At 36.1% G+C, this 6,000-nt stretch overlaps 1 protein-coding gene and 1 pseudogene across 1 annotated transcript in view; one reads left to right on the top strand and one right to left on the bottom strand.

Moving 5' to 3' along the window:
• LOC101592810 (testican-3-like) overlaps positions 1-6,000 on the top strand; it is a gene marked incomplete at its 3' end in the record, with an annotated part of 365,719 nt that overhangs the window by 151,157 nt on the left and 208,562 nt on the right. The gene's annotated exons all lie outside the window — the stretch shown is intronic.
• On the bottom strand, positions 914-2,023 carry LOC105741255 (annotated as a pseudogene).

The following is a 6,000-nucleotide window of genomic DNA, read 5'->3' as shown; positions in this document are numbered from 1 at the left end:
TCTTCTTCTTCTTCTTCTTCTTCTTCTTCTTCTTCTTCTTCTTCTTCTTCTTCTTCTTCTTCTTCTTCTTCTTCTTCTTCTTCTTCTTCTTCTTCTTTCTTCTGCTCCTGCTCCTGCCCCTGCTCCTGCCCCTAACCCTTCCCCTTACTCCTTCCCTTCTCCTTCTCCTTCTCTTTCCCTTCCCCTTCTTCTTTTCTTTTTTTTTTTCTTCTTCTTAACAGTATATTGCTTTTACTTGGGGGATGGAGAAAGGGGAAAAACTATGATGATGGAAGAAGTGGACTTCAAATGTGGGAACAATTGTTAAAATAGTAATATACAAAATGAGTAACTGGATCATTTTGTTATGACAACTTGACTCATGCAAGAAAAACTTTACTCACTGTTGCAAAAATATTTTAATGAAGTAGAAATTGGTTTCAACATTATTAGTAGAGAATTTCTCAAAAGTTGAAATAACTGGATGAAAATTTCTCACAGCAATATAATAGAACAGTCCCAGATTATTAGGCTGAGGCCAACACTTAATTAGGATGAAAGCCTTTGTCTGTGGGGAATTTTGGACAATACCTGATGAAATATTACATTGTGCATAGACTAAATGGAATTATTATCACCAGTGTTGTAAAATATCATATAGTAAAAGATTTTTTGCACATGTACTTCAATTTCACAGCAAAAGTGTCATAGAATATGTAAACAAAGAAGAGAGCATTCATGCACATTATCTAATTCCTTGATATAATAATGCATACACTTCAAAATGATTACACTATCATTACATCTAGGGCTTTCTGCAACTACAAGGTGGTGGTTATGGAAAGCATGGCCCCTAGAATCAACATCTAAAAAGTAGCCACCCCCTCTATGTGTGCTTTCTTTTTGCGTTTTTTTTTTTCTTCATTTTTCTTAATCAACTCTGCTGCTGTTGCTGCTTCTTAGCAAAACTGGTAAGCACAAAGTTGTAAACATTAAACATAGCACTTGGAAAATCAAGTCGTTTAAAATCTTCAATCCTGTGGGGTGAAGAAAGCACTGTGTGGGGTCTGCCCCTTAACTCAGTTCTTTAAGTGGCTGCTTCAACAAAGCAGTCAGGCTCAGGTTGCTGTGGTTTGATCCCCACAACTCAAGCTAGCCAAACCTGCCCTGAAGGCATTCAGAGAGAGAAAAAAAAAAAAAAAGCACTGTGTGACATTGAGAACTCTGATTGACAAACAAGATGGTCCCAAGTTTTCCTGGCTAGAAGACTTCCACAACTTTCCTGATCAGGTCATCCTAGAAGGTCTGACAAATTTGTTTCAAAGCTAATATAAGAAAAATCTGGTTTAGTCCAATAATTTCTCTCCAATTTCATTCCATTTGTGGAATACCCCCAAGGATTGAACAGTGTGACATCAATGACAGAACCTGGTATCAGGCCACAAATTCCACTCTTACAAGTGATACCCTTTGCAGTAACTCCATCTTTTATGTAGAACTGGTCCATAGCTCCTGGGTCAAGCTAACTCATCTTAATTTCCAGTGTCTTATCTGGTTGGCTGATAACTCGACTCTCTGGGAAATCTAGAGTACACATTTACCAAAAGTCAGAATTCATGTGTCCCATAAAAATATGCTGCTCCATTTGGGAAAATTGCATTAAGAAACTGTCTCTTCCTAGAAATTCTGGTGTGGGTACCTTTGGTGAGAAGGCTTCATGAAATTCTTACAAGAATAAAAGAAGCTTTTAATTAAGTCAAAACCACTGTAACCCTAGCTATCTTCAACAATGGAACAATGCTTCCAGCAAGAGGATGCTACTACATGTCTTCAAAATGAAATGTCTCTTGGAGACAAACATGCTACGGTCACTGAGTACATAGGCTTCCTGCTTGTCAGTTTTTGCCACACTTATGATTGAACATTGTACGTCCTTCAGAGGTATGCCCCACTCAGATCTTGGGATAGTGCGAAGATCCCCAGATCTCTGGTTGGCGTTGGGTTGCTGATGGGAGAACGAAACCATCAGCGGCTTCTCAGTCCCTTCGAAATTGCAGCTTCCATCACTGTGAGATGAGCTAACAATCAACAACCACAGAAAATCAACAAAATTAGATCTCTTCTCCCATTGTTGAGGCTGCTGCTTCAGATTGTTGTTCCAGCTGTGTTGCTACGAAGTTCACATTCTTTTTTTTTTTTTTCTATAATTTTACATTAACTTTTTTTAAAAAAAGGATTAATAAAATTTTTCCCGGCTTTTTGTGAGTGAAAGCTGAACATGAGTCTGTTGGACATTGAGACAGACACAGTTCTGTCTCTTGTAGTCCACTGCTTCCCTGTTAAGAGAGTAGAGCAAGCACTATCTAACGTTGCCAGCCATGCTGTGTAAGCCTCACATCTTCTTCAACAGCTCTGTTCCAGAGGTATGCTCCCAAGGACTACAGAAGGTTGCAAGGGATATTGTAGCTGGAACAGCATAGCAGGATTTGCATGACTTCCACAGGATAAGAAAAATACTTTTGTTTCCCAAAGCAGCAAGCTGAGTGTGGCCTGTACCACATCAGAGGCTCTCTTTTCCGGTACGTGCTTATAGGCTGAGAAATGCCCAGCACCTCTCAGGTACCAGCACACTAGGTCATCCTTGGATCAACTCAGTTCAACCTGCTTTTCTTCTGTTCTCTGCCCTTTCTGCTCTGCTTCACCTATGTGCCGTTGGACCTCTTCTAGCCAACTGTTCCAATTACCTGAATTTTGGGGTCTTCCAAATCTCTACTTGTGCAATTTTGAGTTTCAGTGCATTCTATCCTTTCCTTGCCCCACTTAGTATAATATATGCAATTGCTACCCATTCACTATGGAATTTAATACACTTTAACTGAATATTTTCACTTTTGTGGTTCTCAGAAAGTAAGTAGTAGTAGTTAACACATGAGACTCTAATAAATAAAGCTTCTGGTGGTAATTATCAGCAGATAGTGTCGCTATGGCTCTTTTTAATGTATTTATTTTTTGCAAATAGTATTTCATAATATTGCTAGTCTCTGTAATTGCTTTTTTTTCTACAGCTCAACCTTTCATTGTGTACATCTGGTTTGAATTTTTCTAGCTTTTTTGGGGGGTAGAGGGTGGTGCCTCTGGTTCAACTCCTGGAACTAATTAAAGCACAAGATTTAATTTATTATTCCCTGAATGTAGATAAAATCCCTGAATTTCTAGGTTCTCAAAGCTTGTTATTTTTTCCTAACCTTATGTGTATTAGTCCATTAAATAGCATTAATTATGAAGGAGTCATAATCTGCATGTGTCTAAAACAATGTATGACTAGATACAGACTTACTATTCTCATATATATATACAGGATCTACAGACTTATTTTATACTTTGAAAAGCTCTTTGTCATAGACACTATCACTTTACAAATGAAGATATGAAGCTTAGAAAGTGAATATTAATAACCTTGTTATATAATGGCTAATTTTAGGGGCATAATTACATGCCAATCTTCCAATTCTTTAATCCTATAAGTACTCAACATTTGATTCTGAAACAGTACTTTAGTATTTTATTATGCTTTTAGTAAGTTCAATAATATACTATTTAATCATAGCATGTAAGTACTTAAATATCTCAAACCTTTTCGATATGATGGAATAATACTTTTTAATTGCTATCATAGCCCATAAGGGTCCAAAAGAGGTCCTAATGTTATACTTGAGGGGACAGTTCAAGGTGGTTTATTATGAAATATAAGAAAAATGTTTTTACATGACAGCCAATTATTTATATGGCAATATTTACAGTAAATGTATGTATTTTATATAATTAGAATTGGCTGCTTTGGTTAGATTTTAAAGTTTTACAGACATTGTCTCATAAATAATTTCATTATTTCTTTAAGCCTTTCCATTATTTAGATCTGTATTGTTGTTATAGAAATGTAATACTTATTAATAGTGGTTTTTTTTGTACTGTAAACACTCTTTATGGATAAGTATGGGTAGGATACCAATTTTATAAATATCTATGTCTATTTCTATTGCTTCAGAAATTAAAACTATTGTGTGGTTAAATATCTAGAGACTTTACCAAAAAAGAGATATCAGTATGTCAAATTAAGTTTATGAAAATTTGATTAACAACATTAGTCATTTCTTTATGCAAACACATATTAGAAGTTAAAATATTAACATACATTTTTGACCAAGAAAAATAGTACTGAAAGGAAAAAATAGCATTACAAAGTGCTGACAAGGATTTAAGTGCAACTGTATCTGATACTTAAATATTTATCCAAGAGAAATAATCATCTATGTGCATACTGAACCTGTTACACCTCACATAGCAGTTATACTCATAATTTCTCCATGGCTTTCAACAATCCAACATTCATAGCTGTTGCATTCAAATACACTGTTACCCATCTGTACAAAAGAATGTTACATTACTTGGTAATAAAAGACTAATGGCCCATAGGAATATATAAATTCATGTTAAAGCATTATGCAAGGAAAAGAAGCCAGAGTTGAAAAACTAGATCCTCGACAATTCCATTTATGCATTCAATATTTGGAAAGGACAAAGCTATCAGGTCAGAAAGTTGTTCAGGGCTCACCAGGCCTTGTAAGGGCGGAATCCAGTCCCAAGAGATGGATAACTTGTCAGGTGCTGGGCCTGTTCTAAGTTTGACCTTAACACCTGGCAAACTCTCTGCTCTAAGCACCTAAGAGGGTGAGGGTGATATGTACAAACAATGGCGCAAAGACTGATTTTCACCGAAATTTATTTTATTTTATAAAGTTTAATTTGAAGATTTGGAGAGTCTCAGCTAGACTACATGAGTGTACAGTATTTTGCGCTGAGGAGGTAAAGGGCCCCACTTTTGATTTTCTTCTTAGAGGCATGTAAACTTTTAAGACAGCTAATCACAGAAGGAAGTTTTTAATCACATCCATGTCAGTACAAAAGTTAAAACAATAAGGAAGTAAACAAAAATACTTGACATTTTTTGATCTGGGGGACATGGAAAATTAAGCTAAAAAATTAAGAGTTAAGTCATGAAGACTTTGCTTGGGTCATCTTCCTTAGAAAGCCAGGCCTGGACATACAATGTGAACTTGGAGGACTCCACATGTACTCACTCCTTTTGTTTCCTGTTTGCTTTTTCACTTTCTTTACTAGCTATACTATCTTAGATGTTCTATATGTGTTTATATTATTGTTATTATAAGTTATGCATGTAAATTTCTTCCCATTTTTTCATTTCCATAACAGTAGCCTCTTACTACTAAGTACACTGTGTATACATTGAATAAATTATTGGTACATTTTTTAAAAAATAATTTTATTGAGAAAGAAGTAGCAATGAGACAGTCTCAAAACAAGTTAGTAGTACAGTTACAATAATTAATACACTGCATAATGTTGTCCTCACAGCAGCCATCCATAGCACAAGATGCAGATATGATATCTTTGTACATACAGACGTATACTTTTTTTCAGTACAAAATGGTCCTTCACTTATATACCCCCTTTTTGCTTACTTTTTTCAGAGATGTCTATCCCATTGCCATCCATAAATTGTAGGTGCATGAATTCAGCAGAGTAATCCAATATAGTCCAGTAGTTTATAATAGTAGTGGGTTATCCACATGACTGGCAATGTCAGAAGTTGTTAACCTGAGCCCTTATAGCTCAGCATATTAATATGGCTTTACTTTTTATACCTTGTTTCTATACTTTTCTGCTGGATGGTTAAGACCAAGATAAAGCAAGACCTATGTAACAAGAAATGTAACTTTTGTATCTGACATGGTCAGTGAAATCCCTGCAGGACTTAACGCTAAACCCTGTATAGCAGTCTGTAGATATTTTGTCAGTGTCAGCCATGTGGATGAATCATGGCCATTGCTCGACCAATTTGCCCTCTGTGACAGCCTGAGAGAATGTTCTCACTCCAGGTGACTCTCCTTAGGTACACTTTACATCGTCAACCACCCTCCTCTGTGGCCCCACAATCTCCCT

Source organism: Octodon degus, unplaced genomic scaffold (genome assembly GCF_000260255.1).
Source record: "Octodon degus isolate 3935 unplaced genomic scaffold, OctDeg1.0 scaffold00366, whole genome shotgun sequence".
Taxonomy (NCBI): domain Eukaryota; kingdom Metazoa; phylum Chordata; class Mammalia; order Rodentia; family Octodontidae; genus Octodon; species Octodon degus.
Note: the sequence above shows the minus strand (reverse complement) of the source record. Positions and strands in the feature narration are given on the sequence as shown.